Source organism: Paralichthys olivaceus, chromosome 2 (genome assembly GCF_024713975.1).
Source record: "Paralichthys olivaceus isolate ysfri-2021 chromosome 2, ASM2471397v2, whole genome shotgun sequence".
Taxonomy (NCBI): Eukaryota; Metazoa; Chordata; class Actinopteri; order Pleuronectiformes; family Paralichthyidae; genus Paralichthys; species Paralichthys olivaceus.
The window spans coordinates 25474445-25487998 of NC_091094.1; the positions used below are offsets into that span (position 1 = coordinate 25474445).

The following is a 13554-nucleotide window of genomic DNA, read 5'->3' on the forward strand; positions in this document are numbered from 1 at the left end:
GGTTTTAATCTCTGCTACACCTACTTTCTTTAACTAGACTGTTTAAATAGTTGTAAAGACTGAGCGGAGATCACAGTACAGCATTAAACAATTAATTTAGAGAGTGATACTCAGGATTAATTACTATCAAGATGATTTTTAATGCTGCTAATAAAAGAACAGCAGTTAAATGACTTCTTGTTTGATTAACAACATAATAAAATAGCCTACAGTCTTAATGACTAATCTCAAACTTCCCATTTACACTTACAGAGATCCAACTATTCATGTTCATGAGATGGTGGTCAAACAGTAAGAGATACATTTAATATTTCATAATATATATCATACAGACATGGGACTTGGATTCATTTCATAAAACAAATTAACTGAATAATAATGACTCCATCACTGAGTAGTTTGACAGCTGACTGATTTAAATTCAGATATGTACTTGGTAGAATAAATCAGATCAGTATGTGTATAATTAGCTTTTTTATTCTCTCTTGAAGAACATGTTCCAGGTTGAGTTAAACATTAGTTTTCAGAGAGCCAACATCCCTAAATTAATCTTATTATGACAAAACATCAGCCGCTGTTGGAAGAAGATTGTTCCAAACATGTTACTGGGTAAAATGTGAAAAACTTAAACCACCAACTTTCAACGAAGAGATGTTGTTTAATGCTCTAAGTTCTCCTTCACAGTTTCTGACAAATATCAGTCTTATACACAAACATGTTGACTATAATCTACAATTCAGCATTAGTTTTATTGCTCTGATGAAGCTTATCAGGTCGGACCTTCATTCAGATCAGAGAAACAGGGTAGCACTCACATCCTGTGAACTGTCTATTAACTAAAATTACACCAACAATGAATACACACAACATTTGGCATTGGTCTTCATTATGATTTCATTCAGAAAGGAATGTTTTATTTTGAAATTCTATGAGTCATTTTCTGTAATCATCTTTGTCTCTTTCCCACGCTTCCCATGTCATTTTATTCACAAATTCTGATGTCACTGTAACAACTTCTGTGCCCGTATTCACTTCAGCCTATCGGTCCTCAGATGCTGTTCTTTGAATCTCATCAGGCCGCCATTGCATCTGCCAGAAGTTCTATTACCCAACCAATCATCTTCCACAACTACGATCAGGATGTTCCCAGAGATTTGGCTGATTTTGTTGTGACATCTGGCTAGGAGGTTGTTTTCATCTGCACTCATTTGTTTGTCAGTTAGCAGGATTACGCAAAAACTACTGGATGAATTACCATGACATTTGGTGTAAGGATGTTGTATGGGTCAGGAAAGAACTCACCAATTTTTCTTTGGCACTGCTTTTCATTGATTTCTCAGAAAATATTCTTGTATATGTCAATTTTTTAAATCAGGCATGTTTAAGGGACCCATATCTATAAGTGTGTGCAATTTGGTGGCAATCCAAATAACCCTAACCTTAAATCCAGGATTTAAATCTGGAATCTTTTTTTAATCATGTTTGTACTTACACATGTCACCCTTATTATAAAGTTTATTGATCGTTTTCAGCCGTATCAGAGGCTCCTTACTTAGCTCCATCATCATCCTGCAGGCTCCAGGGGATCCGGTCCTACTTCCTATTGGTTCACTTAATGAAGATGCTTCATATCTTGCAGTAGATTCACCAAAGTCTCTCTAACTAATCACAATACTGTTAAACACTTGATTGTTAAATCGACCGACATATTTGTCACACTTCTTTGTTTGTCGCCCACAGTACACATGCACCTGCAGCTGTCTCAATGCTTCATGGCAGGTGTTCGTGCTGTTTGATTTTATTACTTTTTCTACTTTTAGAACATTTCTTGTCTGGTCTTGTTCCCACCGTGACTTGCACGCCTCACCATCTGGCAGAGGCACCTTTTGGCAGCAGCCTGCGAACACGCCAAATTATATTTTGTTTGGAATAAACGGGTGTTCGTGCTGCTACATGCTCCCATTTTCTCACTGTTGGGATAATGCTAATCACCTGTGATTACTAAGCATACTGTGGGCTAAAAGCACAAGCATGTGGCAGAACTATGGTCGGTATAACACATACGGGCTTACTGTGATAAGAACAATGAGGTTGCTAGGTGTTAAAGTTATTTCTGGTATAAAGTGTGGATTAGCTGAGTGTAGGTGGGTTTATCTTCCTCTACATCCAGATCTCTATAAACCACTATATATCAGCACCCATTGGACATAACACTGTCCTACACCATAGCAATGTCCTTTTCAGTCTGACAACAGCTGCATCCATTTTAATTGTCTGTTAAAGAGTAGACACTAGTGCCAAGGTTACATCAGTCATGCTGTATAAACTTTATCCACCTGCATTTTGTTACGCGCTCCCCTGTCTCCTTCTGCCCCCTCCCTCTTTTCTCCTAATGCTCTTTTTCTCCTCTCCCCATCAGCCATTGGTCTTCTCATCTGAAAGAGGAGAACAGAGAGTGAGAGAATAAGCACGGGGATGCAAGGACGCGTGGCGGGGAGAATACTAAGCACCGATGGGTGTTAAACACAAAGCCCTGCACAGACGCCAGTGTGCACGTACACCTACACAGAGGTGCATATAAGCACACATTAGTCAGCGGCACATGGGTACGCACACGGATACACAAACACACACTTTGCTGGGTATTAGTAGACCCCTTGTTGTGGGTTGAATAGAATGCATTTGTACCCCAGGCTTAAACAGCGAGGATTATGGGTGATACGAGGGGAATGCTAAAGCCAGGAGGGAGGCCAACGACCTTGGTATGGACTCGGAGGGAGGAGTGGGAGGAGGAGGAGTCGGTTGTGGGTGGCACATCATTCAAAATTGCAGTAAACGTGAATGCTGAAAACAATGATGGCCTTGTGTGATTGTGAATGTGTGTGTGTGTGTACGTTCAATTCGAGAGAAATCAGTGTTAATGCTCTCATCGAATCTTCTGCTGTGAAAACTTTCTTCATCCCAAAATGACGCAACATGTCTGTGAATGATAAGCTTGTGCTTGTTTGAGGTTTGTATTAATAATAAATTCATGCCTTTGTTTTTCACCAGTTTTTGTGTATGTGTGTGTTCATGAATGTGTGTCATGTGCATGTGTGCGTGCGTGTGGTACAAAACCACTTCTCTCATTCAGCATGTGCTTCTCTGTGCCCAATTGTGTGGAAACAGGGGCTGTATCATATACTTGTTACGAGTGGCAGGACAGAATGCATAATTCATTTTCATTTGTGCTCCTGTAATAGGGTGTGTGTGTTTGTGTGTGTGGACCATCCTCTGGGAATGTGCTTTTACTAAATGTTTGCGTGCAGTGTGTGTGTGTGTGTGTGTGTGTGTGTAAGGGAGCGAGAGAAAAGTTGGCACATCTGTGTAATAACCTGGGATTGGATGTGTCAGGTCATTTCTACAAGTGTTAAAGAAAGCAGGGAAGAGAGACAGGCAATCTGATGAGCAGAGCTGAATCTCTGCTCATCAGTGGAGGAGAAGGGGGGATGGAGATGGGGGGGGTTAGATAATGAGGAGAAACATAGGTGAATGGCCAATGTACAGGAGTAAGACGATGAGGTTAAAGTCTAAGAAGGAGTGAGGGAGAGAAGAGAGATATAAGATGGTTATAAGAAGGGGTGGATAAAGGACAGAGCGGGGAGGGAAGGACAGGCATCCCACCTCTGTGACAAAAGTAATGCAGGGGTTGACAGAGCTAAGTGAATATGGGAATTGAGAGGGATGGGAAGAGGAATTAACACCAGATGAAGCAATAGCAGAGAAGAAATTGAAGAAAAGTGAAGAGATGGTGAGCAGAGGAACAAGTGAGGAATCTAAAATTGGTTGAGAGTCACAGGGAGGCGAGAATGACATGAATGTGACCTGTTTCCTGGAGTTTGGTGAAAGTTTTTCAGCAACGTTTTGAGGGAAAACAATTCAATATTGACTTTGGCAGAATTGCAATAAAACAAGACAAACTAAAGTCTATACCCAATGCACTGTTATAGTGACACTTCTTTATATGGGATACAAGACATTTGTGTTGGTACAGAGGCAAAAGTTTGATGAAGAACTAATGATATGTAGAGATTAGAGATGGGTATTGTAAGGATTTAACGATACTGATACTGCTTATCGATATTTGCATTTTGCACGTTATTTTATTACTGCTAGATGGGTTAAACCTGCAACATCATGAAACACTGTGTCATTGTCACAGGAAAATCTTTGTTGCTTCTTTTCTGAGATATACCTGAATTTTAAGCCCTAAGAGAGGTGGGGGGTGGCTGGGTAGGCTTACAGTGGTTGGTACATAAAAACAGGTTAATGCTATTTAACCAGCTGTTAAACTTTTATATGAATACAGCCGAACAAACAGAACAATGTTTGTAAAGAAAGTAAATTATATATGTGAACGGATGTAATGGAGAATTCTATAAATCAATATGTTGACTTTCTCAGGGAGCAGGCCAGATGTCCCCTGACTGAGTGTCCCCAGCTGTTGAGAACATTCTATAGGATGGTGTTGAGGAAGCCTGAACACAGAGGTAGGTGGTGGAGAGCTGTGAGAGAAATGTTAAAGTGACCATTCCTGTGGGATTATTTAAGGTTTTAAGATTAGAAATAAATAAAGCCGATGCAGTGTCATCAGGTAATAAAGCACTACGAACTTTCATTTTACTTATTGTCTACTTTAGTGTTAGGATATGTCTTTCTTTATTTGTTGTGCCTGTGCACTTTACTGTTACTTTAGTGTTAGAAAATGCCTTGTCTTGTCTTCACCGTGGGATAGTTAGGAATAATTCGATTCCTTTGTATGTCTGGTATATGTGAAGAAATTGACAATAAAGCTGACTTTGACTTTGACTTTGAAAGACTTATTTTTATAACGACGAGTGTTACCTTGACTTGACGAGGCTGAGACAGCAGCCTTTTCAGAGTCAGAGCCTGCAGGCTGCACCGAGGACATAACATTGTTAACGTTAGCCGCTTTGCTTAAACTGTCAAACACACCACACTGCTTTAAATGTGTACTGGGTTTCATTTGCAAGTATTTCATAGTGTTGCTGGTGTTACCCCCTATGCTCGCAACTACAGTTTTGCACATTTTGCATTTAGATGCATTGTCGTTGCATCTAATGAAGTGAGCCCACACTTAATTTTTGATCGTTTTACCCTCTCCACCATGACTGCTGGAGAGCTTTGTCTGTACACACAGATACACATCGTCATCCCCGAGCGTCGGCAGCGTCATCATAAACGGAAGGTTAAAATGACAAGCATAGGATATGCTTTCAATTTGCCATTACCACCGAAGGAGGAGAAGAAGAGCAAACAATATAATTACTGATAGCGCTATCGTTTGTCCTGAAGCTTATCGGTTCTCTGGCACTGACCCAATTAGGTACCAGTACCAAAAAGTAGTGGTACTCTATGCCCATGCCGTAAGTTTCAGAAAATTGGGATCCAGTTATTGGGATCAGTTAAATAAGTGAGGCATTTGAAGTGTTACCAGTTTCAAGGGGGGATAACTGTGGCAGCATGTGAATAGGAGGAGATGGAGTGTGTGGAAGGGATGGAAAGACGTGTTAGAGGAAGAGCATGACACTGGGGGAAGAGGTGGGGATGTATGGATGGAGGAATAGAATGTTTCAGGGCAGAAAGAAGGCTGAAAGATGAATGAGATAGAGAATGGGAAGGATGGATGTACTGGTGGATAAAGGCTGAGAGCCACATAGAGGGAGGCTGCAGAAGAGAGAAAAGAAGATGGAACAGAGGAAGGCAAAATGAAAAAAGAGGCATGGAGGAGGATGGAATGGAAAAAGATCAAGGACAGAAGTGAAGTAGAGGGAGATCTAAAGATGCAAGGTGAATGGAATACCAGCCAATGGAGGGCATGAGCTGAGTGTGTGTGTTTGTGTGTGTGTGTGTGTGTGGAGTGTTTGACGTTAAGGTGAGCTGATCAGTCACCGGAAACTCCCCCGTATCTCCTCACTATGAGCTGTTTAAGGTCACTTTGTTTCCGTAGCAACAGGAACGTCAGTGAACTTCCCACCGCAACCAACCCATCCCCAAAACCCCCGCACCCCTCTGACCAAATGCCACCATCTGTGTGTGTGTGTGTGTGTGTGTGTGTGTGTGTGTTTGTGTGTGTGTGCATGTGTACGTATTGTGTTTGTTTCCTGAACTTAGACAAATGCCACTGACCAGTGACAAAATCAAACCAAACAACAGGGTCTTGGTAAGGTTTTCAGATCGTGTTAGGAGCGCTGGCTTTACAGCGCCTTTATAGGCCACACACACACACACACACACACACACACTTGCTTACTGACACTCACTTTAATACCCGTTTCACTTTTTTCAAAAGTTTCTGCTGGTGTGTTTCACCTAAGAGTTTAATACAGCATTGATGGTGTCCCGGAAACACACACACACACACACACACACACACACACACACACACACACACACACAGAACTGCCATGCATCCCTCAGGTATTGAACTAAGTGGACTTTCATGCACTTGCTTCACATGTGTAAATGTGTGTGTTCGTGCTCGTATTCCGTGCTCCATCTCATTTGCCTGCAGTGACAGGCTCGCCTCTCCTCGCTAATGCTTACACGTTGCTGCTTAGCTTCTAATTAAGATGTATGAGTCACCATGTCTCCGTGTGTGTATGTGTGTGTGTGTGTGTGTGTGTGTGCATCTTGTCATCATAGTCTGCCTCACATGAATGCTGCTGTCTGCGTTTGTTTGGCAGGGTTGAGTGGTTTTTGCGGCCAGGAACGTTGTCTAATTTAGGATGTCACACATGCTTGGATTCTCATGTACGCACGCCTTGCACAGACTCACTCCTGCTGTAGTAGCGGGCGGCATGCCACGGTCCAAAGGCCACACTCACACACTGACACACACAAACACATACAGGAACATGTGCCATAGAACATTTTGACTGATAGTTGGGTGAGGGGGTGTTGATGAGCGATGCACACAAATGTTAACTGTTTGCATACCCCCACACACACATACACAAACTAACGTGCCACTTGTTAAAAACAGCAGACGCTGTGCCTCCAGTTCTCTGGCAGGGTGATTACTACTTTTATCATCATGCTTATCATCAATCATCATCCCACAGACACGCTGACATAAAGATGTGTCAGCTCTTCCACACATGTGGCCTGTTACATTGTTGTTTTTGGCTCTGCTGTGACGTCTTCAGAAGAATTGAAGTAAAGTTCCCTTTGTCTAAATCAAGTGACTGAGGGCACAAGTTTTCTTTCTGTTGAGCCACATGTGTCATTCACAGTGTTAGGACCCACAGTGTTGTTTGAAGTTTTTGTTCTTGTCTGTTTCTCTTTTAATCCATTGCAACACTCATTGAGAAGATGTGTCGTGACTAATTAGACAATGCATTAAGATAGTTATAATTCCTTTGAAAATCTGATAATCCTTCCTCATCCATCCAAGCTTGAAATCACATAAACCAATTCATCTAGTTATTATATATCATCCGCCTGCCCCTTACTCAGAATGTTTATCTGAATTCTCTGACTTTCTATCAGAGCTAGTTCTTAGGACAGATAAAATCACTATAGTAGGTGATTTCAACATTAATGTAGATGTTTTGAATGACAGCCTTAGTTCAGCATTCAAATCAATGATAGACTTGATTGGTTTCATTCAATATGTGAATAAACCCACTCTCTGTTTGAATCACACTCTTGATCTTGTTCTGACATATGGGATAGGCATCAAAATGTAATAATAATTCAGCAGAACCTTCTTCTGCCTGACCACTTTTTAATTACATTTGAATTTAGAATTATTGACAACACTGATTCTGGACCAACATTCTATTATAGTCAGTGTTTATCTGATAAAACTGTGAATAAATGTAAAGAACTGCTTCCTTCTAGACTTACCTCTCAGTCATGTGTCAGTACAATACAGGAAAGTTTTTAAAACTTTACTCACACACTAGTTGATAACTTTGTTAATAGTACAGCAGCTTCATTAAAAACAAACCTTGACTGCTGTCGCCCCACTAAAAAAGAAGAAGGTAAATCAGAGGAGATTAGCTCCATGGTATAATTCTCAGACACGTGTTTTAAAACAGACATCACAGAAAATAGAGAGGAAGTGGCGTTTCACCAATCAATATGACTTTCACCTGGCCTGGAAGGATAGCCTGATAAATTACAAGAAAGCACTTAAAACAAACAACTTGTCTATTAGACTGAGCACTTCTCAACTTCTCTCTGTCTCTCTGACTCCGGAACAAGGACAACAACTATTACTATTATTACTATTATTACTTACAATACTTCAGTAATTAATTATTATATGAATTGCGCCTGTTATCAATAATAACTAATAGCCTTTACACTGTTATTGTTTACATTTTAACTAGTCAGATCTGATACCTGATGGTGCTCAAGTGTTCCCGGTCTCTCTCTCTCTCTCTTCCTCCCCCTCCCCACTATCTCTCTCTCTTCACTCCCCTCTTTTCCACCCATCTCCCCTCTCCTCCCCATTCTTGTCTGCTCACACCAACCAGTCGAGGCACATGACCGCCCACATTGAGTCTTTCTCTATTTTAATAAGATTTTAAGGTCTTGACCTTCTATGTAAAGTGCCTTGAGATAATGTATATTATGATTTGGCGCTATACAAATAAAATTGAATTAAATTGAATGAACAAAATGTAAATAACTCTGATTGTTCTGCAGATCTGACTGTTCTTTGCAAAGTGATAACCACTGGTTTATCTTCTACTGAGGACCTTTTTCTCCATTGTAGCTGTCTTAAATCACAGAGGCAGTTAGCTTTCGGTCACTGCACGTGTAGAAGACTAATCTCTTTTTGTTATTTCTTACATATTTTATACATGTTACAATAACATTCACTTAGATACTTATTCGACCGTGGGTTTCTTGGGATGCAGTGTGCAAAACAACTACATACTACTTCACTGGCTGCCTGCAAGACTTGCTGCTGCAGCGATAAGTCCGCTCTCCCACCAGCCTGTGTAGAAATACTCTTCTAACTGAGAGGAATCTCCTCACAATAAATAAAGGATGTAACTACAAGAGTTAGACTCAAATTAGAGAAATGTAAACACTGATTGCTTCATTCAGTCAATCCAGCAAATCTGCGCTCTGCAATCAAATAGACTCACTTCATTTACACGCATAAAAATCAGGATTGCCTCTGTTCTCAAAGTCACTGAAATGTAGCTAAATACGATTGTGTATGTAAATGTCCCCCCAAGTCTTGATATTGACTTAATGATGCTGCTGGTGGTAGCAATTAAACAGACAATGCTATTGAAATCATATTTGAAAGACTGGCATCTTCTTCTCCATCAGATGAGACACCAATTTTGAAAAGAAAAGTCCTATTTCTCTCAGTCTCCCTCCCCCAACCAACTATGTGCATTATATTATTTATTTCCTTTGTACATTTTCATACAATGTAATTCCACAATTTGACATATTTATATTTTCTATTCCACTTACTCTCTTGCTATCACTAGCCTTTCACACCTTCACACCATTTGTCTTCAATTCATCTTTAGTCACTGCAATACCTAGTACCCCAGATGATCGAAATATGTGTGAATGACTTACAGCTTTCACTAGCCTTTCACATCTTGCCTTGATGACTGAGAACCTTCAAAAATGTTTTTCAGATATTTCACTCAAAGACTCATGAGTTTGAATCTACATAGCCTCCAAAAATGGAGTTTCCCATGAACAAAAAGAACATTGAGGACAGTATTTGTCTTCAACTGTAAAGCTTTCTGGTTCAATTCTTAGTTCTTTGGCTGATTATCTGTGTTATCAATGATTTTTTTTTTTTGTGAGAAGGTCCTTTTGGAGAAATCACTCACATATATTTATGTTTTACACCACTTATCCTCCGTAGCCGCAGTTTTTCATGCCGAAATAGCTCAGTTGGGAGAGCGTCAGACTGAAGATCTGAAGGTCCCTGGTTCAATCCCGGGTTTCGGCACATGAAAATACAGAGGATTCTTCTTTAGTCACTGCAATACCTAGTACCCCAGATGATCGAAATATGCATGTACGACTTACAGCTTTCACTAGCCTTTCACACCTTGCCTTGGAGCAACCCACTAAGTTGAGGAAAGTGGGGTTCAACAACCTGCCTGGTAAACACAACAACTCCTAGAACACCAAGCCCACAGAAATATGAAGCCTATAACCATCCCTTAGTCACTTAGAACTGGAGGAGTCACTTGGATGAGAGGTGAACCACAAGCATGTCCAGTTGCCTACACTTGTACAACTTCTGATGATGCCATGATTTGGATGACTGAGAACCTTCAAAGATGTTTTTCAGATATTTCACTCAAAGACTCATGAGTTTGAATCTACATAGCCTCCAAAAATGCAGTTTCATATGAACAACTAGAACATTGAGGACAGTATTTGTCTTCAACTGTAAAGCTCTCTGGTTCAATTCTTAGTTCCAGGTTGATTATCTGTGTTATCAATGATTATTCCTTTTTGTGAGAAAGTCTTTTTTGAGAAATCACTCACATATATTTATGTTTTACACCAGTTATCCTCCATACCTGCAGTTTTTCATGCCGAAATAGCTCAGTTGGGAGAGCGTCAGACTGAAGATCTGAAGGTCCCTGGTTCAATCCCGGGTTTCGGCACATGAAAAAAAACGGTACATTCATCTTTAGTCACTGCAATACCTAGTACCCCGGATGATCGAAATATGTGTGAATGACTTACAGCTTACGCTAGCCTTTCACACCTTGCCTTGATGACTGAGAACCTTCAAAGATGTTTTTCAGATATTTCACTCAAAGACTCATGAGTTTGAACCTACATAGCCTCCAAAAATGGAGTTTCCCATGAACAGATAGAACATTGAGGACAGTATTTGTCTTCAAATATAAAGCTCTCTGGTTCAATCCCTAGTTCTTTGGCTGATTATCTGTGTTATCAATGATTATTCTTTTTTGTGAGAAGGTCTTTAGTGAGAAATCACTCACATATATTTATGTTTTGCACCACTTATCCTCCGTACCAGCAGTTTTTCATGCCGAAATAGCTCAGTTGGGAGAGCGTCAGACTGAAGATCTGAAGGTCCCTGGTTCAATCCCGGGTTTCGGCACATGAAAAAATGGGACATTCATCTTTAGTCACTGCAATACCTAGTACCCCAGATGATCGAAATATGCGTGTACGACTTACAGCTTTCAGCAGCCTTTCACACCTTGCCTTGGAGCAACCCACTAAGTTGAGGAAAGTGGGGTTCAACAACCTGCATGGTAAACACAACAACTCCTAGAACACCAAGCCCACAGAAATATGAAGCTTATAAGCATCCCTTAGTCACTTAGAACTGGAAGAGTCACTTGGATGAGAGCTGAACCACAAGCATGTCCAGTTGCCTACACTTGTACAACTTCAGATGATGCCATGATTTGGATGACTGAGAACCTTCAAAGATGTTTTTCAGATATTTCACTCAAAGACTCATGAGTTTGAATCTACATAGCCTCCAAAAATGGAGTTTCCCATGAACAAATAGAACATTGAGGACAGTATTTGTCTTCAACTGTAAAGCTCTCTGGTTCAATTCTTAGTTCCAGGTTGATTATCTGTGTTATCAATGATTTTTTTTTTGTGAGAAGGTCCTTTTGGAGAAATCACTCACATATATTTATGTTTTACACCAGTTATCCTCCATACCTGCAGTTTTTCATGCCGAAATAGCTCAGTTGGGAGAGCGTCAGACTGAAGATCTGAAGGTCCCTGGTTCAATCCCGGGTTTCGGCACATGAAAAAAAACAGTACATTCATCTTTAGTCACTGCAATACCTAGTACCCCGGATGATCGAAATATGTGTGAATGACTTACAGCTTACGCTAGCCTTTCACACCTTGCCTTGATGACTGAGAACCTTCAAAGATGTTTTTCAGATATTTCACTCAAAGACTCATGAGTTTGAATCTACATAGCCTCCAAAAATGGAGTTTCCCATGAACAGATAGAACATTGAGGACAGTATTTGTCTTCAACTGTAAAGCTCTCTGGTTCAATCCCTAGTTCTTTGGCTGATTATCTGTGTTATCAATGATTATTCTTTTTTGTGAGAAGGTCTTTAGTGAGAAATCAATCACATATATTTATGTTTTGCACCACTTATCCTCCGTACCAGCAGTTTTTCATGCCGAAATAGCTCAGTTGGGAGAGCGTCAGACTGAAGATCTGAAGGTCCCTGGTTCAATCCCGGGTTTCGGCACATGAAAAAATGGGACATTCATCTTTAGTCACTGCAATACCTAGTACCCCAGATGATCGAAATATGCGTGTACGACTTACAGCTTTCAGCAGCCTTTCACACCTTGCCTTGGAGCAACCCACTAAGTTGAGGAAAGTGGGGTTCAACAACCTGCATGGTAAACACAACAACTCCTAGAACACCAAGCCCACAGAAATATGAAGCTTATAAGCATCTCTTAGTCACTTAGAACTGGAAGAGTCACTTGGATGAGAGCTGAACCACAAGCATGTCCAGTTGCCTACACTTGTACAACTTCAGATGATGCCATGATTTGGATGACTGAGAACCTTCAAAGATGTTTTTCAGATATTTCACTCAAAGACTCATGAGTTTGAATCTACATAGCCTCCAAAAATGGAGTTTCCCATGAACAAATAGAACATTGAGGACAGTATTTGTCTTCAACTGTAAAGCTCTCTGGTTCAATTCTTAGTTCCAGGTTGATTATCTGTGTTATCAATGATTTTTTTTTTGTGAGAAGGTCCTTTTGGAGAAATCACTCACATATATTTATGTTTTACACCAGTTATCCTCCATACCTGCAGTTTTTCATGCCGAAATAGCTCAGTTGGGAGAGCGTCAGACTGAAGATCTGAAGGTCCCTGGTTCAATCCCGGGTTTCGGCACATGAAAAAAAACGGTACATTCATCTTTAGTCACTGCAATACCTAGTACCCCGGATGATCGAAATATGTGTGAATGACTTACAGCTTACGCTAGCCTTTCACACCTTGCCTTGATGACTGAGAACCTTCAAAGATGTTTTTCAGATATTTCACTCAAAGACTCATGAGTTTGAATCTACATAGCCTCCAAAAATGGAGTTTCCCATGAACAGATAGAACATTGAGGACAGTATTTGTCTTCAACTGTAAAGCTCTCTGGTTCAATCCCTAGTTCTTTGGCTGATTATCTGTGTTATCAATGATTATTCTTTTTTGTGAGAAGGTCTTTAGTGAGAAATCACTCACATATATTTATGTTTTGCACCACTTATCCTCCGTACCAGCAGTTTTTCATGCCGAAATAGCTCAGTTGGGAGAGCGTCAGACTGAAGATCTGAAGGTCCCTGGTTCAATCCCGGGTTTCGGCACATGAAAAAATGGGACATTCATCTTTAGTCACTGCAATACCTAGTACCCCAGATGATCGAAATATGCGTGTACGACTTACAGCTTTCAGCAGCCTTTCACACCTTGCCTTGGAGCAACCCACTAAGTTGAGGAAAGTGGGGTTC

General features: G+C 40.5%; 7 non-coding genes across 7 annotated transcripts; all 7 read left to right on the forward strand.

The window, feature by feature from the left end:
* The first annotated feature begins 9930 nt into the window (after window positions 1-9930).
* Window positions 9931-10003, forward strand: trnaf-gaa (transfer RNA phenylalanine (anticodon GAA)). The gene has a single exon. It is a non-coding gene; the product is annotated as a tRNA-Phe (tRNA).
* A 597-nt stretch (window positions 10004-10600) lies between these two features.
* Window positions 10601-10673, forward strand: trnaf-gaa (transfer RNA phenylalanine (anticodon GAA)). Its single transcript has one exon. It is a non-coding gene; the product is annotated as a tRNA-Phe (tRNA).
* A 394-nt stretch (window positions 10674-11067) lies between these two features.
* On the forward strand, window positions 11068-11140 carry trnaf-gaa (transfer RNA phenylalanine (anticodon GAA)). The gene has a single exon. It is a non-coding gene; the product is annotated as a tRNA-Phe (tRNA).
* Window positions 11141-11735: 595 nt separating this feature from the next.
* trnaf-gaa (transfer RNA phenylalanine (anticodon GAA)) lies at window positions 11736-11808 on the forward strand. Its single transcript has one exon. It is a non-coding gene; the product is annotated as a tRNA-Phe (tRNA).
* A 394-nt stretch (window positions 11809-12202) lies between these two features.
* Window positions 12203-12275, forward strand: trnaf-gaa (transfer RNA phenylalanine (anticodon GAA)). The gene has a single exon. It is a non-coding gene; the product is annotated as a tRNA-Phe (tRNA).
* Window positions 12276-12870: 595 nt separating this feature from the next.
* Window positions 12871-12943, forward strand: trnaf-gaa (transfer RNA phenylalanine (anticodon GAA)). Its single transcript has one exon. It is a non-coding gene; the product is annotated as a tRNA-Phe (tRNA).
* A 394-nt stretch (window positions 12944-13337) lies between these two features.
* trnaf-gaa (transfer RNA phenylalanine (anticodon GAA)) lies at window positions 13338-13410 on the forward strand. The gene has a single exon. It is a non-coding gene; the product is annotated as a tRNA-Phe (tRNA).
* Window positions 13411-13554: the final 144 nt, after the last annotated feature.